This window comes from Phocoena phocoena, chromosome 10 (genome assembly GCF_963924675.1).
Source record: "Phocoena phocoena chromosome 10, mPhoPho1.1, whole genome shotgun sequence".
Taxonomy (NCBI): domain Eukaryota; kingdom Metazoa; phylum Chordata; class Mammalia; order Artiodactyla; family Phocoenidae; genus Phocoena; species Phocoena phocoena.
Genome location: NC_089228.1, coordinates 76742696 through 76761306, shown reverse-complemented (window position 1 = coordinate 76761306; position 18611 = coordinate 76742696). Strand labels below are relative to the sequence as shown.

General features: G+C 42.0%; 1 protein-coding gene and 1 non-coding gene across 2 annotated transcripts in view; one reads left to right on the top strand and one right to left on the bottom strand.

Annotated features, from left to right (window-relative positions):
- The window catches only part of PTCHD4 (patched domain containing 4), a 174256-nt gene that overhangs the window by 133501 nt on the left and 22144 nt on the right, over positions 1–18611 (top strand). The gene's annotated exons all lie outside the window — the stretch shown is intronic.
- On the bottom strand, positions 12098–12170 carry TRNAE-UUC (transfer RNA glutamic acid (anticodon UUC)). Its single transcript has one exon. It is a non-coding gene; the product is annotated as a tRNA-Glu (tRNA).

Below are 18611 nucleotides of genomic sequence, written 5' to 3'. Positions count from 1 at the left end.
ACCTGCAAGGGAGACTGGGTAATGTAGTCTTCCTGTCTGGCCAAGAGGAAAATAAAACATGTTTTGGTGAACACACGGCGTTAGTTTTGTAACACCCATTTCCTGTTTCTACAACAGAGCATTTTTTCAAATAGGTTAAAAATCAGAGTATACCACTGCCCTTCTTAAAGCCATGCAGTAGCTGCCCGCTGCAATTCCATCAAAATGCAGACTTCTCGCCCTTATTATGAAATCCTATATGATCAGATACCTGTGTGTCTCTCTGACCTTGGATGCTTCTACACTTCCTTTTGCTTGCTATTTTCTGACATCCCTCAGCAATTCTAAGCTCACTGTTTACTTGGGGCTATGGCACATGCTGGTCCCCTCTGCTGGAACACTCTTCTTCCATATATTTAGATGTTTACAGGCATACCTTGTTTTATTGCACTTTGCAGATATTTCGGGGTATTTTTTTCCAAATTGAAGGTTTGTGGCAACCCTGCATTGTCAGGTGATGGTTAGCAGTTTTTAAGAATAGAGTATTTTTTAATTAAGGTATGTAATTGTTTCTTTAGACATAATGAGATTGCACACAATACACTACGGTATAGTATAAACATAACTTTTATACTGCACTGGGAAAGCAAAAAGTTGGTGTCACTTTATTGTGATATTCACTTTATTGTGGTGGTCCTGAACTGGACCCACAATATCTCTGATGTATGCCTTCTTGTCATTCTGATCTCATCCTGTCGTCTCCTCACAGAGGCTGTCCATAATTAACTCATTAAAAGTAGCTCCCCTGTGCATCTAATATCTCTCTATTAGATTACTGTGTGCCATTTTGTTTACAGCATTTATACGTATGAGATACCGCCTCATATATCATTTTATTTCTTTATTGTCTGAAGCCCCTTACTCTACTAAGAGCAGGGACCTGGTATCATTAGAACGGTGACTGATAGAGGATATGCATAAAATATCAGTTTGATCAATGAATGAATGAACAAATAACTATTTCAGTTGGTTATAAGTTGAGGTTCAGCTTAAACATGATTAAAGCTTATTTCTCTCAGCAGTAAATAATTCCAGTATAAAGAGCCATATTTCAGCATACTAAGCCTGATATACCAGCTTCACAGAGGCAAGTCCAAGAGCTCTTCTTCCTTGTTTCTCTGCTAGTACTAGGGGTTTGCCCTAGACTGACTGGTCCATCAAGGCTCACATCTCATCCACAGCCCAGCCAGCAGGTGGAGCTAACCTTTCATATCCCGACTCAGAAGTTGAACATACCATCCCCTCTTACCTTCCATTGCCCAGAACTTAGTGATGTAGTCATACTTAGTTGTAAGAGTGGATGAAAAATTCAGATTTAATATATATAGCTATGTGCCAAGGTAAAAACTGCAGGTAGATAAGGTTCTGTTATAATAGAGGGGAGATATACTAGAAGAAAACTAAAAGTCTCTGCTATAATACTTGAAATGATTTTTTTTTCCACTTAGAATTTTATAAGGGAAAAAACACCATTAAAAATAACTAAACCGGGCTTCCCTGGTGGCGCAGTGGTTGAGAGTCTGCCTGCCGATGCAGGGGACACGGGTTCGTGCCCCGGTCCGGGAGGATCCCACATGCCGCGGAGCGGCTGGGCCCGTGAGCCATGGCCACTGAGCCTGCGCGTCCGCAGCCTGTGCTCCGCAACAGGAGAGGCCGCGACAGTGAGAGGCCGGCGTACCGCAAAGAAAACAAAAATAAATAAAAATAACTAAACACTAATTGAATTATCCTCAGAATATCTATTAGGAAAAATGTTATTCTTCCTTGTTTTGTAGATGAAGATGTAAGATTCAGAGATGTAAGTAAATAACTGGTGTGTAAAAAAAAAAAAAAAAACTGAACCTACAGTGTGGAATTACCTCTATAGTATTTGTGACCGTTAACTTAAATATATTTGTAGCTAGTCAAGGAGAAATACTGTACAAACATTTTAACATTAACTACCCATCCCTTTTCATGTAAGTATCTGTAATATCTTAGCAAAATTACAATAGGACAATCTCTGTCCTAGTTCTGATTCAACTCCTCTGGCATTTGGTTGCCCTGGTTCTAGTCTCTTACTCACTCCTACATCCCACACATTGTTATTTCCCCAGGCTGATCTGGATTCTTTCTGCTTCAAAGCCCAATGGACTAATTGCAAAGGACTCTTGATTTCAGGTTGAATGCAAAGGCATTGCGTCTTAACTTACTTTGACTTAGTCAATGACCTTCCTATTCCTTTAGCTAGCTATTTTCCTTTTCAGAAATGCCCTAATCTAAACAAGTTGAAAATTTGAAAGAGTGGCTTTCTGATACAAACATGAACTTTCTCAGCTCCAAAAGTCTGTGAATACCCTCTGCAGCTGTTCTTGGAGGGGGTTTAAGAGGACTTCCTGGATTTTTCATGGAAAACGTAAATTCTAGGTTGAGTCTAGGCTAGAAAAAAAATGTACTGTGAAGCTCTTCTCTCCACTGAGTTTTTTCTGTTTCCTCTTGATAGCTCATATCCATAGCTCCACGCACATACCCATCCCCAATCCCCACTAGTCCTTACTGCTTCAGCAACTTAAGTTAAAAGTTCTGCTCGGGTTTTAATTTTTCTATTTCATGTGCATGTTTAATGGTTGCAACTGTACTACCATCTTGCTACTTGGATTTACTTTTTTTGTTGTTCCTGTGAGTGCCTTTGGCACCATCAGGATAGAAATAAATTTTCAGGCATGTCTATCTCCAAGAAAACAAGGTGAGATCCCTGAAGATAAATCTTTTAAACTTCCAGTAACTCTACATTCGAAACATATATACTGTGTATTCATTTGGCACCTGCAAACCTTTAAAACTCTTTCCTCCAGCGTCACAATTTATTTAAGTTTGAGAAAATTTATAAAAGAATATGTGTAGAAAAATCAAGTGTTTTCTTCAATTTTGGCTGATGCTCTAAAAGGGTTATGGCATCCTTAAAGAAGGAAGGCTAAGAAGAAAACCTTTCAAGGACAGCACATCGCAGTGTATGGAGTTTGTGTTCTTACACATCTCCCTACGTGATAATGTGCACCATCTGTGTACGTCAGAGTATTTGTCCGTTTCACTGATGCATTTCCCTCAGTCTGGCTTTTGTTATTTGGACTGTGTAGGCTGGTTGGACTGTGTAGGCTGATTGGTGATGCATTCAATCCTAGACCAGGCTTAAAACATGACCTTGAACAATTTACTTCCTTGTGGCATTGGAATTTTGGAAGGAATGACTAATTCTTTTCTTTGGATTCTTTGAAAACATAGTACTTGTTTTTTCCAAAAATAGAAGCATTGAAAATATTAGTATAAATTGAACTGTGAAAGATATAATCATGTTTTACATGCAGAGTTGCCCACAGTACATTATTTTATATTGTAGTTTAAGTTCAGAGAACGAGTCTTTATAAGACAGGCAACTGCATTTTATTTAAATTCAGATTTTTTTGTTTTGTGATGTTGTTTTGTTTTGTTTTGTTTTGGGGCAGGGGGTTTGGCCCCACGTGGGGCTTGCCGTATCTTAGTCCCCCGACCAGGGATTGAACCCAGACCCTCAGCTGTGAAAGCATGGAGTTCTAACCACTGGACCACCAGGGAATTCCCTAAATTCAGATTTTTTTATGATCAGAGGATTTCTTTAAATGATATGTTGAGGAGTGCCAACCCACAAGGATGTAAAGTACAGAGTGGTTTTATTTTTCTCCAATTATTGCCTTCAACATGAGCCTTCACATTTTGGACAGATTCTATAATTTCAGGTCAATTTTAGGTGTTCCAATTCAGCCTGTTTCACTGTGAGTCTTTAACTTCCTGTCCCATTAGCCACCATCCACTAGTTCTGGGAGGGAGGGTGGTGTACTTCTCCCCATCTAACCCCTTGTAGGGTACGTGTGTATGTGGTTATGCGGGGTGGATGGGAAGGTGTGATTTAGAGATACCTGATTCTTCCCCCTCTTCTAGGTCTAGCTCTTCCATAATTGGGAACGCAGAAGAGGAATTAGGAGGGGCAAATCTTAAACAACTGATTACGTGTAGGCGGTGGGGAGGAAGACTTCTTGCTCTGGCTCACAATGGCCCCACGTGCTGCGACAGCATCCACAGGTGTGGTAGTCTCCACATGGATGATGGAGGTGGTTTGCTAGGGATGCCCTCAAGGAGGGTCAACAGGGTCTCCCTTCAGTCCTACAGCATATAGGTTCCTAGGTGGGGTATAACCTCACTTGGCCAGTTTATGCTTTGGTTGCCTATGTCTAGCCTCCCCCATTAATCTTCCTGGAACTGGAGGAACTGCTAAGGTCTTCCTCCATCCAGAGAGCCACAAGGACCCAGAGGATACCACTCTCCTGTTCTCCCAAGCCACACTACACTTCAGTCCCTTGTCATTCTGCTGATGTTGGCAACTTCAGCCGCTTTCCAGCACTTTCTGGAATTGGCAGACAAGAAGCAACCAACAGTCTCTGTTCACACTCAAAACTGCCAGGCATGCACACATATCACACTCTCCCAAGAAACCTCTCGCCATGCACTAGATGATAGCACTAAAATGGACTTCAGAGTTTGCAGCTCAGAAGCCTTCCGGCTGGTCTGTGAAAAGGATTCTCTTAGAGCACTGCCAGCCACACCAGCTCCTGCCCCAAATTCCTCACTTTCTTTCTTATCCTTAGACACTCAATGGTTTCTTTCAGACTGTTACTGATTTTGTGTGAGTTATGCATGTTCTCAGGATACTTGGTGCTCCTCTGTCCCAGTACAGGGCAATTCTGAGGAAACGGGAAAAGTCCCAGTCTTTGTTTCTAATAAGCATAGTAAATATAACTGCCAAGCACTATAATTTATTGTCAAATCCATCACAAATAGAATGGCGTTATCACTAGCCCAACTTTCAGCGTGTACCTTTTAGTTTTCACTCTTCTTTTGACTTCAATTTTCTTCTATGCAAAAAGAATCTCCCCTATAACTTCCATGACTCTATTCTACCAAATCAGAAATTTCTGGAAACTTGCCACAACTTCAGTTCAAAAATGATGTCACTATTGTGTTCCTATGAAAGCTGCTTAGGACTTTCAGTGCCAATGGATGGTTCTTCTCCATAGCCAGGCATTGTCATCACCTCGAGGTGATCGCCGTAAAGAAATTTTTTTCTATTTTGACGTGTACTTGAATTCTGACTATGTCTCAATAATGGTAAATATTACAATATGAACCTAATACAGATATCAACACACCTAGTAATGTAAAGAAATACTGGCAGACTAAATATATCATTTTACTGAATCAATAAGGACTTAAATATTTAACTTCAGCTTTTACAATTCATATTGACAAGTATTTGGGGGAGCCTGAGGCAATCCTCTTCCTGGCTTTACTTTTTCAAGCGGAGAGGTAGTAAAAAGTCTGTGATATTTAATTAGGTTTCTTTTCCGTGAAATTACCTTGTAGACCTTTCAAAATGGATGGTTAATCGCCACCTTAGGCAGACATATTTTATTGCCCCAAATCTTAAATGAGTTCTAATAAAGGTTCAAGAAGTAGCTTTGGGGAATTTTGACAAAGCTGATGAAAGAGGAGAGAAAAAAAGAACCTCATGATAAATAATGTGTCATTCTCGTGCTGTCTTTAGACTGATTCATGCAGCGTTCACTCCTTTTTTCTCTTTCCTTTGTTGATTGGCATAACTCTTATTAGTCAGGGTTCACAGAAAAGCATAACCAATACATCTATAAGGGAACAATAAGGAACTGTTTCATGTGATTATGGAGGCTGAAAATTCCCACTGTATGCAAGCTGGAAACCCAGGAGAGTTTGTGGCATAGTTCTGTTGCAGGAAGGGAGCCCCCTTCCAGGGCCCGAGAGTGGGCTTTTGTCTAGAACTCAGAAATGAATTGTCAGAGGAGACACACGTGCTGACAAAGCAAAAGACTTTATTGGAAGGGGGTCCGCAGGCAGAGAGCAGCAGGGTCAGGGAACCCAGGAGAACTGCTCTGCCCGGTGGCTCGAAGTCTCAGGTTTTAGGGTAATGGGGTTAGTTTCTGGGTTGTCTCTGGCCAGTCATCTTGCTGTGCCCATATTTGGTCTGATTTAGGGCCCTTCCTGACGGCACACACATCTCTCAGCCAAGATGGATTCCAGCGCGAAGGTTTCTGGGAGGTTGGCAGGCCATATTTGTGGGCTGGCGTCTCCTCCCTCGTTTTCGGCCCCTCCCAAATTCTTCTGGCTGGCAGTGGTTTGTTCTGTGCTCCTTATCAGGACCTCCTGTTGTGAGATAACCCATGCAAGTGGGTCATTATCGTGTCTGGCCAGGGCAGGCAGTTTCAGTCAGTGATTCCCTAACAGTTCCAGTTCAAGTCCAATTGCCCGGAAACCAGGCAAGCCAGTGGTGTAAGTTCCTGTCTGAATGCAGAAGACCCATGTTCCGGTTTGAAAACAGTCAGGCGGAGAGAGCGAATATTCCCTTTTGTTCTATTCAGGTTTCCAGTGGATTGGATGAGGCCCACCCACATAGGGGAAGACAATCTGCTTTACTCAGCCAACTCAAATGTTAATCTCATCTAGAAACACAGACACACTCAGAATAACGTTTAACCAAAGATCTTGGCACCCCAGGGCCCACACATAAAATTAACCATCACAATGACACTAAGAAAATACTTAAATGGCCTCTGAAACATACAGGTGACGAAAAATAAAAAGATCTGTCATCCATGCAGATATTTTGTGTTCATAATACCAAACATTCAGATATTTGAATGAGTTTGGAAAATGAAATTTAACTAAAATTAAATTTTTCCATTGTTATCCATATTTCTGTTTGCATAGCCAGAACGCGGGACAAAAACAAACATAAAAGAAAAAAAAATCAGTGTCATGTTAACACTTGTGAATAAGGGATATTCTAACATAATCAGAGACCAGCACTCCAGATCCAGAGTAGTTTAAAATCTTATCCAGACATGGCCTGCATCAGAATTGCCAAATATTTGTTTAAGATGCAAGTTTCTGAACTCCATCTCGATCTACAGAAAAGTGTCTGGGGAAGGGGTTTCAGAATCTACATTTTAACACCCCTGCAGCATAAACCTCCTCAAGCATGCTGAAGTTTGAACCTCTGCTCACAGACTCTTTCTTTGCAATAATATGAAGTAACTGAAGCCTAAAACCAGAAACTGGTGCGGAAAGAAAGAGTCGGGACTCTGTTTTTGAGCTCTGGACCCACTACTGATGGCAAAAGGGCTTTCTAAAGGGGTTTCTCCTTCAGAAGTTACATTTTCCCCACAAGGAGTCATGATTTCATCTCATTAAGCACGAGTTCACCATGAAAGTCCAAAACCCTTTATTTCAACTCTTCTTTTTCTCTGATTTTTCACTAGACTGGGAAAAAAAAACAAAAACAAAGTTGTAACAAAAAAGAGCAGAACACTTGCTTCAGTTTTTGGAAATGAGAATTGGGATCACAGGTCACCCAGATCGAAAAGAAGCTGAACAGTGTGAAATACTTGTCCTCGTTAGAGGAATGAGTAAGATTTGTCTTGGTGGGGAAAGTGGTAAGAAACAGTGTCCCAGTGGGGAGCACCATAAAATGAAGTCCATGGAACATATACCACCAGGATCGTCCACTGCTAATAAAGTCGACTAGCGCCAAGTAGAAGAAAGGAAATTCCTTGAAACAGACAGGAGCTGAGTTAATAATCGCTTACTGGAGAAGCCATTGTTTTGCAAAGCTTGCCGAGTCTGAGGTTTAGCTCACTGCTGGGCAAAACTATTTGCCTTTCCTTTGAAATTTTTCAGGACAGAGGTATCCCAAATTATAGCAACTGACTGAAAAAATGTGAGAGTTTAAATATAACCAAAGGCCATGACCAGAAATTCTTTGTAAATCACATGTGTGTAACAATTTCTATTGAATAAATAGAAACACGTAATTGCACTTGAGACATTTCCAATTCATATCACCTCTAATACAATCTATATAAATACCTAAACAGATATTTTAATGCAGGGGATTAGGTACAAAGATGCTGGAAGAACCAGACAATCAAAAGCAGAAGGAGGGGCCTGGAAGAGCAATAAGTAGGAAGGCGTGATACCCAGAGGTAAGAGCTGCTATTATTGCTGGGCTGTAGCTACAGCTTACAATTGCTATTGAAGCATTGGACGTGCTGTCACGGTTGGTTCTGGATCTACCAGAATTGTCGCCTTGATTAGGGCAGAAACTGTTGCCTGAACCACTCTTGTAGCCGCCATTTCTGTAGCCCCTGTTATATTGTCCCCTGTACTTCTGGCAAAAAAGTATACCTGAAACCACAAGGAAGAAGAAAGCCACTTCTCCCCTTCCTCCTATCTGCTCTTGTACCAGTGCCTATTCATGGTAGAACATAACCTGAATCCAACTGGCAAGGGAGCCTGGGAAATATTTTGCAGGCAACCAACCCTCTACAACACACAGCAAAATACAAAGGAATGGGGGCGGAGAGCAAGGAGGCAAATATAGGCCTTCTGTCCATGCAACAGGGGATATAAGCAGCTCGTGAGGTTATAAGAACAAGTGGTAGACAGTGAAAATTAAGACAAGAAATTATTTATTCATCCTAAATGTGATGAGAGAGATTAAATTAATGAGGGAGATTTATGCAAGAACTTTTGCTTCTAGAATAACTGGTCAATTTGGAGTTTGATATTTATTGAGAAATATCCTGCAGTTTGTTAATAAGTCATAGTTGAGTACTTACTGTGCTCCAGAACCGTGCCAGGCAAGGCTAGCAGCATTCACAACTTTAGGGAGTGTGGCTTTCAGGTACTGGGTATAAGATACAGTCTTATATGTGCCTTTAGGGTTTTTACGAAATGTGTAACCTGGGCAAAAGATCTACAGATGTCTAGTGAACTAGTACCTGCATCTAAACAAATCCTTTCTCTATAAGAACTGTTCTAAAAGGATTAATTTGTTAACATTTTTAAAAGACCAGAACACACGAAAAATCACATTTAATAATAGAAATAGCTAACATTTATGGAGCATTTATGAAGTGCCATATACTCTTTCACAGTCATTGTAGGTAAGATCTTATTTACTCCTCATAAAAATCCCATGAGGTAGGTACTACTGTTGACTTCCCATTTTACAGATTTTTTTTTTAAAAAATGAAGCTCTGTAACTTAAGTACTTAGCACAAAATGACCCAACTAGTAAGAGGTAGAATTAGGACTGGACCCAGGCCCAGAGAGAATGCAAGAAACCCAAGCTTTTAACACATCCAAACTGTAAAATTAAGGACAAATCAGTTTTAGCAGTGCTGGTAATTCAGAGCTAGAGGTGATTTATCTAAGATTGCCTTTTTTTTTTTTTTTAATTTGTTTTTGGCTGTGTTGGGTCTTCGTTGCTGCACGTGGGCTTTTCTCTAGTTGCGGCGAGCGGGGGCTACTCTTCCTTGCAGTGCGCAGGCTTTTCATTGCAGTGGCTTCTCTTGTTGTGGAGCAAGGGTTCTAGGCATGTGGGCTCAGTAGTTGTGGCACGTGGACTCAGTAGCTGTGGCTCATAGGCTCTAGAGTGCAGGCTCAGTAGTTGTGGCGCACGGGCTTAGTTGCTCCGCAACATGTGGGATCATCCCGGACCGGGGCTCGAACCCGTGTCCCCTGCATTGGCAGGAGGATTCTTAACCACTGCGCCACCAGGAAAGTCCCAAGATTGGCTTTTAAGAGAGGTTCTTTTCTCATCTGGAGCAATAGCACAGGGAGGCAAGGCCAAAGATAGAAAAGCTAGAATAAGGAGAACTTTGTAAAGGTCACACAGGGGAAGGGGTGGGGGAAAAAGGAGTTGCTGGGTGTCTCCACTGACGATACCCAGGAAATGTCAAGTCATCAAAACTTCCTCTTTGTGCTCCATGCTGTACCTGGAAAAAAGCCCTGCAGATAATAGATCTTTTTGTAAATGCAAAATTGAATTGGATTCTGTTATTTGACAAGATGAAGATCAGTTTGTTTTACGTCAAATTATCTGCCTCCCATTGTTGCACTGCTTCACTTACTTACACCAACAGCAATGTCACTAATTTTTTATTCATTTGGATTTAGTGTCTGAGAAAGAAAACATTCAAGGAAGGCTTGAAAAAAGATGATCAGTTATTTACATCCTGGTGCGAACTGGTTTAATCTTCATATGATCAGTTATACTAAGGAAATGGGAATATTGTTGGTGACAATGAAAAGCAGGAAAAGAGGGGAGTAAGTTGAACTGCTTTGTGCTTAGTGGGGGGGGGAGGGAGGAGGGGTCAAGGATGCTAAATATCTTGCAACGCACAGGCTGATTTCACAGTGTAGAATGTCCCTCCTCAAACTCATAACATGCCCAACTGAAGGATGCTGGCCTAGAGTTCTAGGACGAGGCATGGTATCTTTCTAATTTCAGAAACTTACCCACCACTAAGGGTGGGGTGGATTTGCTTTCTTTTGTATCAGTAGGTAAGAGAAGTGTCTATTCTCCACCAGAGCAGAAGCTTAGCTTTCTCCCTTGCCTCCCCAGACCTGCTGCCTTATTTCCCTTGAGTGAGACCCCAGCCCCATCATCACAAGCTACAGTGCAGTAGGTGCTGACTCTCATCTAATGGTCAATTTTGTAGCCTCTCCTTTATCAACCTCAGAGCAGCATTGGACACCACGGATCACGGCCTCCACTCGAAATGCTTGTTTCAGTTGGCTTTTGGGATGCCACATCCTTCCATTTTTTTTCTGCCTTCCTGGCTGTGGCTTCTCAGTCTCTTTTGTTGGATCTTCCTTAACTGCCCAACTTTCTTTTCCAGCTTTATTGAGATTTAATTGACATGCAACATTGTATTAGTCTAAGGTGTCAACATAATGATTTGATATACATATATGTTGAAAAATGATTACAGCATTAAGTTTAGTTAACATTCATCAACTCACATAAATTTTTTTTCTTGTGTGAGAGCTTTTTAAGATCTACTGTCTTAACAACTTTCAAATATGTAACACAGTATCATTAACTATAGTCACTACGCTGTACATTATATTCAATCCCTAGATCTCATCTAGTCCCCTGACCATCTATATATTAATGATTCCTAGAATTCTTCTCTAGCCCAGTCTTTTCCCCTGAATTCTGGCTGCACTGTTAGATGTCCATTAAGCATCCCAAATTGAACATGTCCAAAATCAAACTCTCACTGTCTGCCCATCCATGTAATTCCCTCCAAGAGTATTCCTCATCAAGTTTTTCCCAATTCAGTCAGAATCATCACTATGCATGTGGTTGAGAGGCTCAAAACCTTGGAGTCATCCTTGACTTCTTTCTTTCACAACCCACATCCAATCCAGCAGCAGATTTTTTTGGCTCCACCTTCAGGATATATCTTGTATCTGCCATGTCTCACCATCTCTACCTCTGAAGTATTATATTCTACCTGGACAGGCTGTTGCCATGGCCTCCTAATTGGTCCTCCTAATTGTTCCCCCTGCACTCTTCCCAGCATCATCAGCTCAAGTTACTCTTCTCTCCCCAGTTATTCTGATTACCTCTATCAGGGCTTACACAGCCATACATGACCTGGTCCCTGCTAACCTCTGACATCTTTTCCTACATCTCTTTCTTCCACACATTATGTTGTAATAACACTGGGCTTTTTGCTGTTATTCCACATGCCAAGCATGTTTCCACCCCTGTCCTGTATAGTTGCTGTGCCCTCAGCCCAGAATATTCTACCCCAAGACATTATCGTGGCTCATATCCTCATCTCATCCAGGTCCCTGCACCAAAGCCACCATCCCAGAGAGGCCTTTCCTGGCTATCTTATCAGCATCCCCTTCCCTCTCAGTTCTCTTATCAGTTAAACTTTATAGTACTGTGTTAGGCAAGGTCCAATATTGGGGGGGGGGGCGTGGAAAGAGTCCACACTAAGTGGTCCAAAAGAAGGACTGCAATGTAAGCAAATAGGCACAAAGTTATCAGAAGAGGCAACACAAAGATTAGGAAGAAAAGGAAAGCTGCTTTGACCTTTAGAATTTTTTTTTTTTTTTTTTTTTTGGCCACGCTAGACGGCTTGTGGGATCTTAGCTCCCCAACCAGGGATTGAACCTGGGCCCTCGGCAATGAAAGCGCCAAGTCCTAACCACTGGACCACCAGGGAAGCCCCATGACCCTTAGAACTTGAGTACATGTATCACCAGAGCCCAAGGGCTGCCCTTGGAGGGAGGATGAGGGGTGGATTCACAAAGTAGCTTATATAGAGAGGAGAGGCAGCCGATATAAAGGGAACATAGATTTTGTACAATGCACTGCCTGAAACAAGAGAAAGGAGGAGAAATGCCCTGGGTTCTCCCTCCGTCTTGCCCTCCAGTCTCCTATTAGTGCCTCCCTTTGGCCAAAACTAGCTGAAAGCCTGAGAGCAAGGGACCCTCAGAAGTGTAATTTCCAGGGGAAAGATTGGGAATGGATCCAAGAGCAGTGAGCAAGTGACAGTCACAAGTTCTGATTACTTCTTTTTTTTTTTTTTAATGACATGTCAGTTTAAATCATTTATTTGGGTCTTCGTTTCTGTGCGTGGGCTTTCTCTAGCTGCGGCGAGCGGGGGCCACTCTTCATCGCGGTGCGCGGGCCTCTCACTGTCGCGGCCTCTCTTGTTGTGGAGCACAGGCTCCGGACGCGCAGGCTCAGTAGTTGTGGCTCATGGGCCCAGCTGCTCCACGGCATGTGGGATCTTCCCAGACCAGGGCTCGAACCCACGTCCCCTGCATCGGCAGGCAGATTCTCAACCACTGCGCCACCAGGGAAGTCCCTGATTACTTCTTGACTTGATCGATATGCTCAACTTCTTGTCCTTGTTGTTGTCGAATGTCTGTCTTCCCCATGGGAACGTAAGCTTCATAAGGGAGTTGTATTTTGTCAACTTTGTCCTCTCCTGTATCTCTGGTACCTAGAACAGTGCCTGGCACACTGCACTGTGAATAGATTCTTATGCATAATGAGGGGGTGGTTATTTTTAACTCAAAATAGTTAACTCAAAATAGTTGGAACACGCCCTTCTATCCAAACTACCTATAAAGGTCTTATTTTTCTTCAAAACCTCTTAGCATCTTGAAGCACATGATTACCTCTGACCAGGAGAGAAGACTACACATCTCTTAGAATAAGGGATATTTAGGGAAGGGATGCTAAGGGTTGGGAGAGAGGGCTGTGGATAGAGCCATACCAGGAAGTAGAAAAGGTTTAGACTCACAATGAGTTTGCAGCTCACAAGGGCTATCTTGATTCAGAGAACCAGAGTTTCTAGCACTGCTAAAAGTACATCTTTTTCAAACACATTCTCTTTATTATTTACATGGAAACACGTAGGAAGAGAAAATTAACTTAGAATGGAAAGCTTTTTCTGAAGGATTTTATCAAGTAAAAACCTGATTTTGCTTATTTAGGGAAAATTAGGAAAGAAAATAGACACTCCAAAAAATGAGAACTAAAGCTCTGCTTTTAGGAACACAAATATTCACAAGCAGTATGTCCTTCCTGTGTGCTATGGTTGTCCACACTACAGAGGGCACAGGTTTGAACTGATCAATTCACTGTCCTGGGGAGGGTGCTTCGAGTAACTCCAATGGCAGCAAACATCTTGGGCAGGTGAGATAGGAGGTAAATAGCATCTCGTCTGCTGGCCTGTGATATCGTAAAGTGAATAGATGGCAAAAGCAAAATACCAAAATATTAGCTAATTAAGCAATATACATATGCCAACGTCTGCAACCAGGAAAGTCCTAGAGAGAATCGAAGTGCTTTACACATTCAGTAAATATATGTATATGTATAGCTGATTCACTTTGTTATAAAGCAGAAACTAACACACCATTGTAAAGCAATTATACTCCAATAAAGATGTTAAAAAATATAAATAAAATAAAATAGAGTGAGATGCCAAAAAAAAAACCAAACAGTAATGGAGGAGTGCTGAGGTCTTAATTATCCCCCATTCAGGACTCACCGCTTCTGGTCAGATGTCATGAATATTGATTAGTTATTAATGAGTTCCTAAAAGCAGCTAAATACAAAAGCATTTATTGAAATGTCAATAGCAGCTTATTTCAGAGTGCCTCCCAAAATATTGGAGACATAAACTTGAGATACTGAACTTGACATTTCTCATGTCAAATCAGAGCCAGGGGCTATGACGTGTGTGGTAGTCAGTATTCTCCAGAGACACAGAATCAATACGAAGTATATATATGAGATTTGCTATAGGAATTGGCTCATGTGATTATGGAGGCTATGTCCCACGTTCTGCTTTCTGCAAGCTGGAGAACCAGGAAAGCTCCCCTTCTCTGTACCCTCTTCCCCCTTGGTGTAATTCAGTCCAAGTCCAAAGGCCCGAGAATTAAGGGGCCAATGGTGTAAATCCCAGTCTGAGTCTGAAGGCCTGAGAACCAGGAATGCTCATGTCCAGGGGCAGAAGAAGGTAGATGTCTTGGCTCAAACAGAGAGAGGCTCTTGGAGATGGTTATCAAGAGACTGTGACTACCGGTTGACCCTTGAGCTAAATCTGGGCAATTGGAGGTTCCTGAGCCCCTCCCTGTGTTTAGAATGTATGTTCCGCCCACCATCCCCATATCAGCATCCTTTCTAAGGACACAGCCTCGAGAAGGTAAGGTCATTGAGACCATCTGGACTGAGTATGTGACTGAACCCAGTTAAGGCCTCTCTATAAACATTTAAGATTATGATGGGTAGGTGGGGAGATCTACTTGTCTCGCAGCCACGCAGGACAAGCCTCATATGGAAGTTCCCTTTCTTATTAAACCTGCCACCTCTCAATCTGGAGTAGCTCTTCTAGCTCTTCTGTCTCTCCCTGCCTTCCATGTACAGGGGCCATATTGCAAACCAACAGAGTGAACTTGCCCTCCCTCTGCCTTTTTGTTCTGTCCTAGCCCTCAGTGGCTTGGATGACGCCTGCCCGCCCTCATGAGAAGCATCTTCCTCACTCAGTCTACCACCTCAAATACTTATCTCTTCTGGAGACAACCTCACTGACACACGCAGACATGATGTTTTTCCAGCTCTCTGGGAATCCCTTAATCCAGTCAAGTTGATGCAGAATTACAACCACAGTATGTAATGTCCTAAGGTCGTGAAATAGAAGACAAGGAAGGAAGGGACAGATGAGGGAGGAAGAAAGGAAGGACAAACTTTGCCAAGGAAATCTGAAAAAAAAGTCAAAAACTAGAAAAAAATAAAGCTGGGAAGAGATGGAAGCATGAAATGGATTGCAGAAGGAAATTAGAACAATGGAGAATGAAGATAAATGGGATTGTGATGCCTGAGTCCCACCAGCAGTGGGTTGATGGTGTGGGAGGTATGGTGGCTGTGGTTGTTCCTCTTCTGCTGGTGGTTTTTTTTTTTTGAAAGTTTTTTTTAATTTTTATTTTCTATTGGAGTGTAGTTGATTTACAATGTTGTGTTAGTTTCAGGTGTCCAGCAAAGTGATCAGTTACACATACACATATATTGTTCTCGTTCATGCTGATGTCTTTAAACACAGCCATTGTACGTGTGGCAGAATGAGCCTGTCACTGACAGCTCCAGTTGTTTCTGATCCAAGCAATGCCAGGAGTGAGCCCCCTGCCTCTGTTTTTATGTGTTTGCTATTGCTGTTTTCTGAGGTAATCATGGAACAGCCCATCTTAAAGAGAAAGATGTCACAAGTACTTGGGATCAGAAAACAAGGTGCTGTTTAGTTTTCTTTGTTCTGGCTTCCAGGACCTAGTTTCAAACCAAAGGGCATGCATTGATGGAAAGATAAAGAGGTAGTTGCTGAATAAATAAAAACCTAATGAACATAAAAGGCAAAACAGCTCCTTTAAACAAAACAGAACGTATGCCTCTACCTCCCAACTAAATTCCAAGTGCCTAGCCAAAATTCGGAATGAGTGTGTGTGTGTATGTGTACCTCCTTGCCTGTGCAGTGCACCAGATGTCACCCTGACCTTTCAATGCCTCTTCTAGCCGCACAGTCAAGGTCTCAACAGGTCCCTCCATTCAAAGGAAGAGACCCTCAAAACAAAGGTAGCTGTTGTCTTCTGATGCTATTTCAGAGAATTGAATACCAGGTGAGATCTTACAGAACACCTAGTGCAGAATTCTAGATGTGAAAACTGGAAGTCAAAAAAGTTAAGTGACTACTTCAGTTCCACTTAGCCACAGAGAAGTAGAGCGACATTCCCTAGTTGGGGGGGATGCTGACCCTCCCACTGCAGCAGCCATGTCTCCCATGTGGAGAGATAAGTCACCCCTTATGTTCTGAGAAACAGTTTCTACTTCTTGTTCTAATGTGATACGTGTGCAAGGCCTCCCAGTGTTGCAAGGCAGCAGACACCAGATCCCAGCAGGGGTAAGATTTAGAGTCCAGTTACTTATCTGCATCTCCACTGTTAACCTCTTGACCCAATCATTTAATCGTTAGTGCTTGCTTATTCATCTGTAAACAGGGGGAACAATATTACTGACTTGCTTCAAAGAGTCCTAGAGATGAAATAATAGTGAAAATGGCATAATAATTGAGTTTAAACTATAAGCTAATAAATCATCATTGGACAATTGAGGATAACAAAATATTTGTCTACCGTAACTATTTTCTTAGTTTTAAAATCTGGGCCTCCAAACCAAGTACTTCATTTTAACACCAGAAAATTTTAAATCTTTAAGTTTTTATTTAATATGAATGATATTTTGAGTATATGAAATCTCCCCAGTAGGTAGGCATTCAGTGCTTATTACTAATCTGCTTCAGATGGTGCGAGCAAAATATTTCGGTAAAATATTTCCCTGAGATTACAAAACTGGGATGGTTTTGTAAATCTGTGGTCTCAGGTGTCAGACATGTATTCTCTCTGGTATTTAATCTACTTTCTCACGAGGTCACAGCCTCAACTACAGTGATAATTTCTACCTCAAGAAAAGAGTTCACTTCTAGATTTCTTTTGAATATCAAGATTAAAGTAGCATTTGAAATACCCATTAGTGTGAACAAACCATTTAACATAATTTATGGTTTTAATTTCAGTAAATATATGTTAGCACCCACTGTATACCAGGCTCCCCGCTAGGTAGTCTGACATTCATTTCGTGTAGCATTCCTAAGCGAGAGAGGTTTTTAGAACAAGGGAACCATTATGTCTTTTCTGCTTACATCACTACTATTACTTCATTATTCACATATTGTAATCTCCTCAAACAGATCATTAGCCACCCACGGTTTTACATTCACTGTCAGGAAAAAAGTTATTAAAACGGATATTGCATGAATTGAAGTTAGTAGGAACTATATGGGTCCTCAGTGGCTGAATTTATAGAATTCTGGCATAATTAGATATGAAAAAAAATATTTGGTGGGCTAAATTTTCATTTCTGGTAGAAACCAGGACATTTTGTTAGGACAATATTGGCAGAAACCATGGTTAGATTTCAACAGCCTGGGTTATTGGAGAGGAGGAGTAATTCTAGCCCAAATCGGGTTGACAAAGAGTGCCATCAGGGAAACTGACCCAGCCCTAGGACAATTTGGGTCATATGTACAACGAGCACCCCCAAAAAACTGGGGCAGCATCATAATTCTATTCAGTTGATCCGTCCACAAGAGTCTACCCATTGCTGGGAACACGTAGAACAGTTATCTTTCCTGAAAACGTTAGGCAATGTCCCAGGGTGAGGGATGGGGGCAGTTAGAATCAGGGCTCCGAGCTCTAAGCAGGAAAAGGAAGACAAAATCCCAACTTACAGGTCATGTCAAATGAGCAGGAGCTGAAGAGTGGGGATGATGCCGAAAGTTGGTTGATGGCCATCAGAGTGTCCAGTAACACCAGTACAGTATCTGGACATTTGGGGTATCAGTATATGACTCCGGATCCTAATCTTTTTTTTTTTTTTTTTTTGGTACGCGGGCCTCTCACTGTTGTGGCCTCTCCCGTGTGGAGCACAGGCTCCTGACGCACAGGCTCAGTGGCCATGGTTCACGGGCCCAGCCGCTCCGCGGCATGTGGGATCTTCCCGGACCGGGGCACAAACCTGTGTCCCCTGCATCAGCAGGCGGACTCTCAACCACTGCGCCACCAGGGAAGCCCCCTAATCTTTTAGCCGAGTCTCTCTTTAGGTCTCATGCAGGTCTTGTCCTACTTTTGTGGGATGTGTTTCCAAAGAACTTAGTTTTCACAGCCTATGTAGTGAAAATCTAGTCTGCTTTGTGTGTGGACTACTTAAAGGCCAACGTGAAATCTCGGGCAGTGTTCTACAATATTTCTTTTTTTGTTTTTTAAGATTTTTTTTATGGGGACCATTTTTAAAGTCTTTATTGAATTTGTTACAATATTGCTTTATGTTTTGGCTTTTTGGCCGAGAGGCATGTGGAATCTTAGCTTCCCGACCAGGGATCGAAGCTGCACCCCCTGCACTGGAAGGCGAAGTCCTAACCACTGGACCACCAGGGAAGTCCCTACAATGTATTTCTGTCTTAAATTCTGACCAGTTTCACGTGTGAGTTATGAGGGATCTGCCCACATAAAGGTTTAAAGAAATCTTTTCTCCAGCTCCTTCT